The 15,309-nt window shown below is 44.9% G+C and overlaps 1 protein-coding gene across 1 annotated transcript in view; it reads right to left on the reverse strand.

The window, feature by feature from the left end:
* Positions 1–14,823, reverse strand: part of PRICKLE1 (prickle planar cell polarity protein 1) — a 65,275-nt gene extending 50,452 nt beyond the window's left edge. The window contains exon 1 of the mRNA XM_041465652.1: positions 14,627–14,823. The gene's annotated coding sequence lies outside the window, so the exon portion shown is untranslated. The remainder of the gene's footprint in view (positions 1–14,626) is intronic.
* Positions 14,824–15,309: the final 486 nt, after the last annotated feature.

Consider the following 15,309-nt stretch of genomic DNA (forward strand, 5'->3'; position numbering starts at 1 on the left):
GAAAACTCTCAAACCACATGCCTAAAATTTTGAGAAACCACCATCTTATTTTTAAAGACTATTTTGGTCAAGTTGGCCAGATGCCCAAGCTCTGCAGTGCCAGCAATTTCTCCCCCTTTCTTTTCTGCAGAAAATTTTCTCAATACTGAATATTCAATCCATTCTTCTGCTGTTAGACTAACTTAACTGAGGTGGAGGGGCTCACCACACACACAGCTCAGGGTGCTTGACAGCTTTGATCCACAAATCTGGCTGCAGGCTGCACAGGCTGTCAGCTTTTCTTGTTTGCCAGGCGAGTCACATCCCTTCCTTATTTGAGAGTCACCCTGCATCCATGGAAAGATATGGACACTGCTGTTAGAAGGCCCAGTCCATCTGACATCTCAGCGACCTCCTGAGGTCATCTGAAGTCTGAGTGACCTCCTAAGGTCATTAGTGGGATGTGGTGACAGTCACAGCCTGCACCCCAAGCAGGATTGCTCTGCAGATTAGCACCTGCCCATCCTTCCTTCAAAAGGAGAACCAACAGTTACTGACCCCAGATGGCCTCCTCACAATTAATAAGAAAATACATTTCTCCTTCAGTCTCAGGCAGGCCTATCTCACTCCTGCACCTTTGGGACAGGCTCACTTCAGTGCAAAAGCTCCCCAGGAATGAGGCTGATAAGGAAGCGCTCCTTTGGCTATTCAGCAGAGCCCATTTCTTCCTACCTCTTCTGCCTCTGGGCCTGGTTAAACTAGTTTGGGCAGCTTACCAGGGGCCTAGAGAACCACATCAAAGTGCTTGGATTTCTTCTGTTGTCTGGTGTTGGTGGAGTGGCTGTGAGAAGGCTCCTGCCTCCACCTACGTGCTCAGACCATTTGCACACTTATGGAGCTGCACCACACATCCTTGTCCTGCCAGAGGCTCTTCTGGGGACAGAAAACCGGGTGAGGAAGAGCTCACTCTCCAAGCACGGAGTGCCACAGCCCGATGGGCTCCTGCCCTACCCTCCAGCCAGTTGGGGGGACCAGGGGCGCTACATCCCTGCTCTCCAGCTCTACCTGGAAAGGCATGTCCACGTCCTCCTGACAGAAAACATGAAGCAAGATGTCACGCCAAAAGATGAACATCCATGCAGATCTTTTAGCATATGGGCTGGGACCTTCAGGCTTGCTCCTTTCTCCTTTGGGTTTCGATATAATTTTGAACACTGGCAAACGAAGAGAGACAAAGCAAGCAGAGGGACAGAAAAAATAGTCACTTCTCTGGGTTTTCTACATGGACAGGTTGCTCTCTGTCCTTCAAAACCATTTAAACGTCACTCATATAAAGCAATTTGAGAGAAATTCAAAAGCTTTGCTTTGGATGTCACTGCGAACCAGCCCTTGAAATAGTTTCAGCCTTGAAAACACAGCTAGGCAGATGCGCTCCCAGCGCCACAAGCACAGACAGAAAAGCACGAGCGATCTCCATCCCTCCACCCGCAACGCTGCTTAACATCATCTCCCGGGATCAGCCGGCACGGGATCAGCGCGGGATTCACCCGAGATCGGCCCCGGGCCGGCGCACGGGATTCAGCGGGATTCAGCCGGGATCGGCCCCGGGCCGGCGCACGGGATTCAGCGGGATTCAGCCGGGCCGGCGCACGGGCGCCATCTGGCGGGCGCGGGCGGGGCCCAGCCGCGCGCCGGTGCCGCCCCGCGCTGAGGGAACGCCCGGGAGGGAAGGGCTGAGACGCGGAGACACCTTCACAGGATTGAGGGGTGGGTCTGGGCAAACCTCATGAGGTTCCACAAGGCCAAGTGCGAGGTCCTGGGATAGGGAAATCCCAAGCACGAGTACGGGCTGGGCAGAGAACAGACTGAGAGCAGGCCTGAAGAAGTCTTGGGTGTGTTGAGAAGCTCAGCATGACCTGGCATTGGGCAATTGCAGCTCAGAAAGACAAACGTGTCCTGGGCTGCAGGAAAACAGCGTGGGCAGCAGGCTGAGGGAGGGGATTCTGCCCCTCTACACCACTCTGGTGAGACCCACCTGGAATGCTGCATCCCACTCTGGGGTCTCCAGCACCAGAAGGATATGGACATATTGGAGAGAGGCCAGAGGAAGACCAGGAAGGTGAGAAGACTGGAGCACCTCTTACATAAAGACAGGCTGACAGGGGTTGTTCAGCCTGGAACAGAGAAGCCTGGAGGGAAACCTTATGGCAGCTTTCCAGTGCCTACAAGAAAGCTGGAAGGGACTTTCTACAAGGGCATGCAGTGATAGGACAAGAGGTATTGGATTTGTAATGAACAAGGGTGGGTTTGGATTATGTATTAGAAGAAAGCCGTCATTGTGAAGTTAGTGAGATACCAGAACAAGCTGTCCAGAAAAGCTGTGGATGCCTCATCCCCAGAAGTTCCAGGCCTGGTTGGAGGGGCCTTTGAGCAACTGGTGTAGTGGGAGATGTCCCTGCACCATGGCAGGGGGTTGGAACTAGATGATTTTTAAGGTCCCTCCCAACCCAAACCATTCAGTGACAATTCAGCAACTTTTTGTTCAGCTCTACATTAGGCCATCATCACAAGTCACACCAACTCCATGGCTGCAACTCCACTGCACCTCTCCCTGGCAAGGAGATAACAGCACATGGCCTTTTTCCCACCAGAACTGCGAGGCCCATGCTGGGCTTTAATAGCAGCCAGAGCCCTGAACCCAACAGCTGAGCCTTCCATAGCCCACCAGTTAACTAGTACATCTGCTGCAGTTAACTAGTACATCCGCTGCCATCTTTGAGCCTGTACTTGGTGTTTGCCTGACCAGCCTTGGCTGCTACCCTCCCAGCTGCAACACCCTTCTTTTCCCTGGAATCACCACCTGCAAGAGGGGCAAGGCAGGCACTGTCACACCAGTCTGGTTTTCTTTGCAGAGCCAGAAGTAGAACCTAAGCCCCATATTTTAGTGTTTAAGTGAAAATGCCCAGGACTGTACATTAATTCCCTATAAGTTTCATCATATGTTTTCACGGTGACTTTTCTCAAGCATTTTTCCTGCAGAAAGCTGTCACAGCACTGACTTGATAACCACTACACCTCAGGCTGGTATGCTCTGCCCTCCATGCTGATAAAGCCCCTTTCAGTGTTCACCTAACAGCTACACACACATTTCAGCTTTGGAGATGTGGATCTTATATAGGTGTGCCTGGTGTACATCCATGGTGGTACAGGTGCAGCATGTGCATGCATGATCAGGTGTTTTTCAAAATGTTTCTTAAGGACAAAATTCATAGCTGTACCAAGCTGTGTGCATACTGGGGTCAAATTTAGACTAAGTGTTGCAGCGTGTCCTCCTGATATTTACTTTGTTTCATAAGGTATCACACAACAGGCTAATTTGAAAGTGAGAGCTGGAACTGTTCCACGGGAAAGAAAACTGAGGCTACCAGAATGCTGCTAAGACACCAGTGTTACAAAACTGTCTTTAAATAGTACTTTTGGAAAGATGTCAAGAAATATATATTTTCTATGCAGCCTTCCACAGCATACCAATTTTCAGTCATTTTTACTTTCCTTAAACAGGACACAGATAAAAATTCAGAGTCTGCTGGCATTAAAGTACTGCTTTACTTCCCCACCACACACACTTTTTTCCTTAACACATGAATATTCTTAAAGAGCATTAAACACTTTATTATTGTGTATATAATGACATGGACCTGTCACTGAATAGAAGGATTAATCTACTCAGACTTCTGATCCCATACATTTTTGTTTTCTGCCACAAAAGACTTGGGTGCCAAGCATCCACCTGAGGCCTTTTGTCAGAGAGCTTCTCTGTGAAAAAAGATAGCTTTTAAAGATGGCTGGAATAGGTAGTGAACTACACAGTAGTCATAGCTTTTAGCATACTTACATACAAATCAAGACTGCAAGCAAATGGCTCTGGAATTATTTACAAGAAGGACTGATTTCTAATATTTACCCTGGGCTTATTGCTGCTTCCAGAACAGATTTCTGTCTTGCAGATGCATTACACCAGCAACTCTATATTTTTGTGGTGACAACTCTCTAAAAATACCAATAAACAGATTCAAGCTCTGGATCCTCAAAACTATCTCCATTTCCTGAGAAATGGAGAAACATCACTAGTTTCACAACAGGCAGAAAGTTCTAAGTATCTTCAGAACCTTTACGTCATCAACTTGATTACAGGCTATTATCTTTGATTTGTTGTTAACCACCACAACTAATGACAGAGCCAGAAGCATGCCCTTCTATTCCCATTTCTTTTCCAATAGAAGCCACTTCATCCATAAACCTGATAAGGTCTATCATAAGATTTCAGTCTTTCTGCAAGCTTACTGTATATACCAATCTGTGTTAAAGACTAATTTTCCTACAGAGTCTCACATTTTAACCACATCATCTTTTGTTTCCCTTGTACCAGAAATTACTTTTGTACACCAAACCTTATGCTTTCAAAATACTACCAAAAGTAGTTTCTGTTCCAGACATGAACAGAACGCATGAACAGACATGTGTTGCAGCCTCCACAATTGTGACTTTCAGAAGAGCTTTAAAATGCCCCCCAAATGGTAAGACAGAATGAGTCTTAAAACCATAGGAATAAACATGAGTAAAGCCTGCCATCAGTAAAGGTGACCTGCACATCTCTGCACTTGGAAGGCTGTCAGTTCCCTACTTCACAACAAGGATGGCTCTATCTAACAAAGCTGAGAAGTACCCAGCTTCCAGCTAGGAAAAGCATATTGAATTGACAAGCACATGAATCCCTATCAAACACCTTTCTCTGCCCCCACCACTCCTCACATCAGATGTAGAAAAGCACCACTGCTCATGACCACAGCAGCAGTTCACACCACTTCTTGGTCTCCACCATGCCACCTCACTGTCCAACATCTACACTTCAAAAAAGCCATAGTTAAAGCTACAATGAACTCACTATGATAAACCATTTACCCTGTGGTAAGTCATGCCAAACCTATCAGAGACAAGGAATAATTCACTACTGGAATTAATAACTGTAGTCAAGGGGTCAGAAGGCAGTTCCACATCATTTATGTGCCTGCACAGCCACACTGAATGTTGAGATCTGCATCACTCCAACCAGTGCAGCACAGCAAACTTCTGTGACATCTGCTGTCCTTGATACGTAAGGCCACCACATAACTAGCCAGGCAACCTCTTGACTTTTTGGGGGCTGGTGTACTAAAATGAAAGGGGAAAGCTCAATGACTAAACAGGTATACACCACAGGGTTTTTACCCTCATAATAAAATTGGAGATAAAATTTAAGGGATATACTAAGTGTACTCCAGATTTAAAAGACTTTTTTGTGGACACCCATGATTTGCTATTCAAGCAGAAAACAAAAATTCAAATACACCAATAAATTTACTCCAAGTCTGAATACATTACAAAAGCCAACTATTTCATGGGCATTTTTTAAACTATAGAAAGAGGCAGTCAAAGCAATGTTTCAGTTAGGTAGAGAAGGTTGCATTAATTTCAAAAACTAAATAAAGTTGGAGTCTGTTGCACTGGTTAATGAATGAGGTGACTGTTCTCAAAGACATCCACACATGTACAGATCACAGCTACCATGAACAGTTTTTACAGCACTGCTGTATAATCTCATTCAGTTATTTGACTACTGATGGTAATTAAGGACCATAATCCATTGCCAAAAAATAAACAAATGTGAACAACCACCAAAACTTGGGCAATAGAAAAAATAGTGTGTGGATATTCCAGGCGTCTTGCAAAGTACTTCACTGTTCACAGAAAATTTAAAGTTATTATAAGTTCTTAAGCATGTACAAAATATAAGAATGGAGCTGAACACTTCACAAGCACAGAAAAAACAACAGTAACTGAGAAAGTATTGTTTGTACAGAATTAGTATTTTGAACCAGGATAATAAGGAACAAGATTGACAGATTAGAACTACTGAAGCAAGAGAAACACCACAAAGTTTAAGTTGTAGAGATAGAGGCAATCCAGCCTTCTTTCCTTTGGGGCCTGCACAGGAATACAGCTATACCTCAGACTTTTTGCAGGATCTGACTCTAGTAAGGTAAGTACTTTACCATACATATTACTTATTATGTACCAAAATAGATGTAGTAGTACCAAGGTATTAAATTAAAGACATGTGCATCCTGATTAGGGGTACTAGCTGTGATGTATTATATATGAAAATGAAACATTATGTACAAAAAGTAACAAGCATAGTAACTGATATCTACAAACTAAAATCACAGTGGCACATTGAACAATTTTAGGTTAACCAGACTCACTTAAAAATAGAAACCAGAGGCTGGGCTCTTCTCTCACCCCATTTTACATGTCTTTACGTCCATTGATTTCAAGTGGAGTTCTTCACAATTTATGCCATTGTGAGAGGAGAATCAAGCCTTGTGTGCTTGAAAGGAAACAGCAGACATGTTTCCCACCAGAGTGCAGGGGGAGATTTTAAAAAAACATAAGTATATGAACTGTGAAACCAATAGAGTACACAAGCAAAGGCAGGCAAAGAGGCTCTAGCTGGGGGATGGGAAGAAGAGAACTTGCAGCTTACCCAGAGGTTGTCTTATTTTTTTTTTTTTTTTTTAAGACTTGGGACTGATATTAGTAAGCCAGAAGCCCAGTCAGTAAACAGGCTTCTAAAAAAATGTTTAGAGAGAATTGTTGCATTTTTTTTTCAGACAGATATAATTGATTTGTATTTTCCTACAGTTATTCTATAAAATGAGGAGCACACCATTTTGTCTGTGGAAGACATGGACTTTCCATCCCTAGAAAGTGGAGATCTGACCTATTTCCATCACCAGAAACAGTGCCCAATGATCATTTATACCCAAGCCCAAGCAGATGATCTTCCAAAACTCTTCAGGAACATCTACACAACTAATATTACAGTTGTTAGAAAGAGTAACACTTCAGACTGGAATTCAAGTCAGACAAAGTCCTATATATGATGTAGGTGAAAAAATCACTTCATGGTTTGGAGATATAGCAGAACAGAAGCTACAGCTTTATAGTACATTTTTTTTAGGCTTTTTTTTTTTTTTTCTTGGTAGCAGCATGTGGTTAGGAAGCTTCTCTTTCACCACCCCACTGTGCACAAACATAATCCTTGTACTGTTCTGTACTGATTGGGCTGATTTGGGGAAGCTCACTTAAAACAAAGAAGCAGGAAAACCCTAAATATTTTCAAACTATCTCTATCTCCACTTGAAGTATGCCTGCACAACTATGTGACAGTGCAAGGGAAACAGCTTGAGTATTTTACAGAGGGAATACAGACTTAATTCATTGTTTTATATACCATAGAAATGCAAGATTGAAGTAATTCATATTTATTCAGAGTCCAGCACTGAGAGAATATTACTGTAACTGTTTGGAAATGCTTTTTCCCAACTTTCACTCATGTGCACAACCCCTGTTACACCTCACAGCAGATTTTAAGTCATCTTCCAGAACTCCAGCAGTATATGTGCCAACAGTTTCCTTTTAAAAACAAGTCTAGATTATCTACTCAAAATTGCATTAGATATCAGCTGTTTTAGTACACAACAAAGCAGGATGAAGGTAAATGCAGAGAATTGCACAAAGGAGGATGACTTCTACCTGCAGAAAAAAATGTTGCATAATTGAAGGTGTACCTGCTGATCTTCATGAGACATGTTCTTTCAAAGCACAAGCCTCCTTCCAGAGGCCCTCAGAAGTGAACAAATACATGTCCTTGAATACCCAGCTTTGTTTTGTACTTAGCATTTAGGTGTTGAACACTGACTTATGCATCAAAGTTTAAAAAAAAACAAAACCAAGCCTTAAATGAACACGAGCCTGGTATCACCCCAGTTCCTAGAATAAATCCACCAAGTATATCTTTGTGAAAGAGCTATCATATTGTCAGTACCTCTTGATAGCATCAGCTCCAGGCTAATAAGACATCCACTGATAGGTAAGAAATGTTTATGAACAGCCACAGCACAATACAAGACAGACAGGGAGACATTAAAAAACCAATCTTCCAAAATTACAGCCTAAAAGGTCGCAGATTGAGAACTAGACAATAGAGCTCTGAGTGTCGGGGGACATTTTGCAAAGAAATCTGAAAAACAATAAATCTGCAGCAATGAAACCGGTGCCTGTTTGTCACTATGGTCACTTTAGTTCAATCAAATAAATGCAATAGATGTTCAATTTCAGTATATTAACAGCTACTCTAAAAACATATAAGCTGTTCCTGCAGGAAATCAACAGTTTTATGTAACTGGGAAATCATATATTGAGAACAAAATGGGTTATTAGCCTCGACCACAGAACTTCAGCTTCACACCATCTGAAACCCCCAGCGAATACTGTCCAAGCAGATGGGCTGTATGAAAGGCTGGGTGTAAAGCTTGACATTTACTGGGTTCACAAACAGCTAAAGAAACCATCGAGCTCAGTAATCTCCTCTGCAGCATCCTTTGCTGAAAGCGCTTCTACAGCTTTTTGGCAGCTCATGGTTGAGCACAACAGCAATAGAGGCATCCCTCTTACCCTGCAGACATTCTCTCCAGACTTACTCTGGTACACTGCTTCCTTCCCCAGGGCCTCCCAAGGAGAGGCCAATACCCTGTATAAGGGGACACACACTCTGGAATTTCTCTGTGGAGAGCTGCTGTAACACAGCTGCTTGGGTTTTTTTTAGGGAGTCACAGTTCTCCTGAATACTACTGGTACCTCCCAGCAGATACCTGCTGAAATCCAAACCTACACCGAGCTGCTAAGAGAACAGAATGAAGCTGTATCCTGGCTAAACAACATCCTCATGAGGGTGGAAGTTTTTTGGTACCTCATAACAGATGAGAGCCTGGTCTGCTTTCTACATGTTTGGCAGTACTCTAAGACATTCGCTGGCTATTGGCCTGCCAAGCTGTTTAGGCTTGTAAGTTTCTCTGCACTTGCTTTATACTATTAATTTTATTAAATATAAACATATCCTTTGTATATGGTTTTCTCATATTCCATATGCACAGAAGGAGCTCATTTCAGCCCAAGGATGAATGAAAATTCAATATTTACCACACAGATGCACTATGCGTTGCAAACAAGACTGGAAAAATGCCCTCTCACAATGAAGTTATCCATACCATCTTTCTGATGAGCAAAGCATGAGGAAACAGTTCAAAGCTCTTGGAAAGCCATATGTATACTTTTACAAAAGACGTCTGCAATTCACCAGTGAGGTCCTAGACCTAGCATAATTTATTTAGCAGTTTGTATATAGAGATGCAAATATTCAAGGTTCAGACATTTCTTTAGCGCCTCCATAAAATTCATTTTAAAGTACATAAATATTCATACTTTTAATAGTCATCTCTGCATGTGAAGCTTTAATTTTTATATGAAAATACCAATTCCCGCAAAAAGTCTGAAATAAAGTAAAAATATATTAATCCTGAAGTATGCACACAAACACATGCAATTTCTTTACATAAACAGTTCTGAACTTCTGGGTGATTAACGCTTGATTACAAAAAGAGATCCTTAAAAACTATCTTCACTAATCACGCACTAATTTTTAACACACTTGAAAACAAGTCAGGTTTTACTGCTGTTAGACAAGTTGATCCACACCTGAAAGCACAAGGTGGCTTTCAATTTCTGCCGTGCTTATTGTGTGTCTCTGCTGCTACCAAAATGGGCCATGGGTGAGGGCAGTGTCCGCCAAGCCCAAGCGCACAACGGGTTGAGCGAGAGCGCCTGGGTGTCCCGGCAGAGCCTCCTGCTGAGCCAGCACCACCGCTGTCACAGGAGTGCACTTGGCTAATGACGACATCAGGGACAGCAAAACGGGTAAAGCTGAACAATTACAGCGCCTGTCTCAGAGGTGGCTTACATGGCTCCAGCAGGGATCACAGGAATACAGGAGGAGTGTGTGCTTTGAGGAATTTTGAGGCACTTGTCTAGATACATTTAAAGATTTGGAGACAAGTCTTTTATATCAGTCTTTTTAAGACTGGTGAGAGAAGATGCAGCTTCCCTACAGAACAAGAGGGTGCAGTCCTACCAGGGTGCAGCACGATCCAAGACCTACACTATTATATTTGTAACTGCATACATGTTCTTATTTTCTTTCTTAAACACTCAAACACATTCAGAAATTAAGATGTTTGGACAAGGAAGACTCTCAAAGAAAATTTAAGGGACTAACATCACCCTGCTTAAAAAATAAAATCTGTAAGTTTTATTATATGCATCATGATACTGACATGCAGATTTTTAATCATGCCAGTTGCAATTATACAAATCAGTGTTCCAATCCACAGAGAAGTCTGTTTTCATATACACCACATTAACACAGACATTAGACAGGATCTGGCATGCTGCCGACAGAGAAGCTAGTTCTGGAATCATGCAATATTAAGTCTGAGGTTACTTGATGCAAGATTAGAAGGCAACAGGCTCAAAAAGGTGGTTATAAAAACATCACAGGAAATGAAATTATTTTGTTTATTATTATTAAAGGCAAGCAATTATATTTCAGTATTCGGAATGCAGCTAAAAATGCTTTTTTGGCATGCAACCACTCCACAAAACTATTATTGAGTGTAACTGGGAACATTTAAAAAAATTCTTACTAAAGTCAAGGATGGTAATTGCAAATTGCAGAATCGGTCCTTAGATAAAAGGGGGGAAACGGAATGAAACTTATTCTGTTACAGATACAAACCTACAAGCACACTCCATAATACTCTTACATCTTAAAGAGGGGACAGAGGGGAAGAGAAAGAAAATGAAGGAGAGAAGTACACAAGACAGAACAGCAAGAGCTATCAGGTGCTATAAATCAATGTTTCAAACACAGACCTTAGACAGGAGTACACAGCTTTGGTACAGAACAACTGAAATAACACAGTTCTGGCATTTGTTGATGTGTAATCCACTGGAAAGGAAAGGTCTACCTGAGAGACTGTCTATCCCAGGTTTACTAGCTAGCAAAACATTGGGCTTGATAGGTTCATAATGATCTTGAAAAGCAACTCACCAACCTTATGGCTATATTTAAGAACTTTTAAGAAGCCTTCCAGGCAGGGTTCCAAGAAAAGGTAAACTAGCAAAAAGCTGTCATTTACAGACCTTTTAAAAATACTAAAAATGTTTGTGTTGGCTCTTACCTCTTGTATATGAGCACTTCACTCATTTTGTACATTTAAAAAAACCTCCTTGCACAAGAATATGCTTGAAGAATATTATCAGTTTGTGCTGAGAAGCCAAATGCTCTTTTAGTTCTGCTAAAAATGTATAATGTATTTTGTGAATATTATAAATAAGTGAAATACAAAGAGGAAGAGTTGTAGCAGACCACCTGTGAAATTTTCTTCAGTAGCTGGAAATATCCTTTGTCAATAAACCTGCAGCCAAAGCACTGTTTCTGAAAAAAAGCATGTAATTTTGGCAAACTGATCTGATAGTCTATCTGGGAATTTCTGCCAGAAATGCCACGACTTCAGTGTGCAATTACTTGAAAAACATGTTTCTTCCCATCATTCTTCAGCCATAAGGTGGGAGGAGGAAAAGATGAGCAATAGCTGTGCTGTGTCCTTCCAAGCTGGCTCTTCCCATTATACAACTCCTAATCCAAACAATTTAAGCACACAAGTAAAAGCTACTCATTTTTGTAAACATTTCCAGGAGCAGGACCTAAGCTTGCATGGCTTACACCAAGCATATACTAATGGCTAGAGCTAACCTCAAGTTTACTTCTGTTTAAACAGCATAAGCAAAAACCAGTGCTGGCCAAACTGACGTTTAAGCCCTAATACAAGGGGGTAAACTGAATATTGATATAAACCACTTGGTGACTAGGGAACCATCTCAATCCAGCATTCTTAGTGCAATATTGTATCGTGCAACAGTTTTCCCAGAAATACAAGTGACCTTTCTCAACACTTAAAAAATAAAAAGTAATGTTGCAGAGCATGCTTTTATACCCCAGCAGCAGGGATCTCTTTACTTTAGGGTAACGTAGTCACAGAAAACAGAAACAAAACCCAGCTTGTTTGTTTGTTTTAAATGAAATTCATCACTGCACATACAATTAATTCTGGAATGCATAAGACATAGCACCCAAGCAAATAGAGGCTTTCAATTTAAGAGCAACTTTCAGTCTGCCCTGTTAGAAGCTGTGTACAGCAGTAATTGACAATGTATTTATTACGCAAGATTCATATGACAAAGGGGAAGGACTTTTAGGCTGCGATACAAAGGCTTTCAGCATTAGAAAGGGTCAAACCAATCTGCAAAAGCATAATATGAAGCAAAGTAAATTACTCTGTAAAATGCAGACATTCATTAGCATAGAAAAGTTTCACAGGAAAACAATGGCAAAGTAAAAGACATCCTATTTTCATATGCTAATTAATTAAATATGCCAAATGCATTTAATCTCTTATTATAACCATAGGGGGAGACAGACCAAACTCTTGAAGTTCCAAAAAGCCAGGTCATTAGTGTGCCAAGTCATTCTTCAGATCTTCTCCTTATACACAAATTTACATTCCCAACTCATAACATATGTAAGTAAAACTTGACTCCCCCTCCCACCCCCTCCATTTCTCCTTCTTTGGAAGGCACTTGCTTTCTCTTGCTCCTGTATTTTAAAGTCTTATTAAAAGCTAGAAATAACTCATCTGCTATGGAAAAAAAACAAACCCTAAAAGCACAGAAGCCATTTTGCCAAAGGTCTGAGTTAAACACTGCAGACCCTCCAAGACATAGAATAAGCTAGCTGAAAATGAGATTAATAACATTCTTGCACATATGCACGAAAATCCACACATAGTTTGTAGTCTTTAAGTTCAGATGACATTTCCAGCCATTTCTTGCCTTTCCAAACAAGAAAGGGATTCTTATGTTTACGTAAGTTTCTCCTTGCTTAATAAATCTTAAATTGAAACAGATTTTTTTTAAACAATTACCTTTTTCAGAGTTATCATACTACAGGATATTAGGAAAAACCAGACTCTCCTGTTGCTTTTACCCACATCTGACTCCAATCTTAATAGTTTAGCTATTAACCCTGTAAGGTCCTTACACACACACCTTGCCCAGCTGATGTTAAAATTTTTATATGACTGATCTGGGCTTACTCATTACAAGACCTTTTGTTGTACAGAAAGAGAGCAGTTCCATGGACCTTGATTTACAGGACACAATTAACTGTGCTGCTGGCAGAACTGCACCAGCCCTGCTCATCCGGGGCTCTGCAGGCAGAAATGAAAGGATCTGTCACTGCACCAGAGTAACGGCTCTCTCCATCTCCTTTCCTTTCCACTCGCAGTCCAAGCTCATTCTGATCTACTCGCGTCTTGGGATGAAAGCCTAGCCACTGTGATATACCTGTCTTGCAAAGAAATAATACAAATTACCTTAATTCCCCCTAGAAATAGTAAGAACTACAGCTAAAGGGGAAAAAACCCCATCCTACTAGAAAAATCTCAGTACTTACTGTAGAGTTTGCCGTGCAAAACATGTAGTTTAAAGATCTCAGTTACCAGCTAAACAATGATCACAGGGAATTTCGCAACAATAACGCTAGTAATTTATTTATGCCTTTTTTTAGGTTTTAGCGTGCTGGGAATATGCATCGTTAACCATTAAATTTCGCTGTATAAACATTTCTCAGCGAGCCTGTAAAATACCCCCCGCTGCGTTTCCTCGCCCTCCAGCTGACAGCATTTGGAAACAGCGGTACTGGGGTGCTTTATGTGGCCCCCCTGGGCCACCCCCGCTGGGGTATAGCGAGGCAGTCCTGTCAAAGGCCAGACCCAGCCGCCGCGGGCTCGGACCACAGCGAAGGCGTCTGGACTGAGCCCAGCCCAGCCGACTGATAAGTGGTGGCTGCTGGAGTTTGAAATCCCGCAGCGGGCACAAATGTTCTGGGAGAAGGGGCTCGCAGACGATCCATCGCCCTTCCAGAGCTCTCTTCACCAAGAACGGAAAGCACAAACACATACTTGAGGTCCGCGGCTGCAGGGGTGGGTGTGGGGACCACCCCCCAGTTAGAGCGGACAGCGCGGAAGACGCCGCGGGGATGGCAGACCGAGCTTTCCACCTCGCCAGGGTTCCCGCAGAGGCAGGAGAGCGCCCAGAGGCGGACGCTTCGCTCAGGATAAGGGAGAGGGCGGAGGCTGCCTGGAAGGGGGCAGCTGCCACGCACTGACAGGCAACAGCTGAGCTCCCACATCTGGACCCTCACCCAGACCGGCGACCGCGCCGCGCCGCTCTCTCCGCCGGGCGCACCGAGCTGGCACGGCGGCGGCGCCGCGACACCTTGCCCCGAGAGCGGCCGCGGGGCCCGGCGGGACACCCTGCGCTCCCCAGCGCTTCCCCCGCTCTCCCGAGCCCGCAGCCCCGTCCGACAACTCTGCGCAGGACGGCGCGGCGCCAGCGGCGCTGACGAGCGCCGGCTCCGGCTCGGGCGGCTCCTCACCGGCGAGCCCGGGCGATGCCAGCCCCGGACAGGGCGCAGGACCCCCGCCGCAACCGCGGGAAGCGCTCCGCCGCCGGCGGCACGGTGCCAGCTGCGGAGGGCGCTCCGCCGCAGGCTGTCCGTCACTCGTCACCCCGGGGAGCCTCCACTTACCCTCCTCGCAGCGCGGCCGGACCACGGCGACGTATTCCCGGGAGGCGGTGTGGTCCGTCACACAGACGACGGGGGGAGGCGGATACCCGGCTCTGTCCCACGGAGTCAGCGCCGGCGGGAGACGCGCATCTCCGGCAGCGCCACAGAGGGACCGCCCGGAGCCTCCTCGGCCGCCCCGCCGCGACTGCCCGAGCCCCGGCGCGCTCCCCGCCCTAATGGGGCTCGGCCGCTCCGCGCCCGGGACGGCGCCGCCTCCGTGAGTGCGGCCGGGAGCGGCCGGCGGGGCGCGGGGCGCGGCTGAGCGCGTTCGGCAAGCACGGCGAGCGGGCGGGCACGGGCGGCTTCTGCGCTCCCTTCCCCTCGCTCAGACGGAGCTCTGAAGCCGCCGGCTTTCATCCAGGGGGCGGGACGGGGAAAGTTAATGGAAAACTCCTCCCGCTGATCTGTGCAGAGGGGTGCACGGATGGAGCCCGTTCCGGCTGCGTTTGCGGCCCGCGGTGTTGGCGGTGGGCTGCGCACGGCCGTGGCTGCAGGCGGGCGCTGCTGCAGGGAAGGCGGTGCGGGCCCCTCGCCGCCCGAGGGGCTGGCGGGGCTGGGCGCGCCCCAAAGCAGAGCAGCCCCGGTCTCAGCACTAAGGAGACGGCAAAGCGAAGGCGGCCGGCATTAAAGGGACACTGAAGTAG

The sequence above is a fragment of the Pyrgilauda ruficollis genome, unplaced genomic scaffold, assembly GCF_017590135.1.
Source record: "Pyrgilauda ruficollis isolate IOZ18807 unplaced genomic scaffold, ASM1759013v1 scaffold19, whole genome shotgun sequence".
Lineage (NCBI taxonomy): Eukaryota > Metazoa > Chordata > Aves > Passeriformes > Passeridae > Pyrgilauda > Pyrgilauda ruficollis.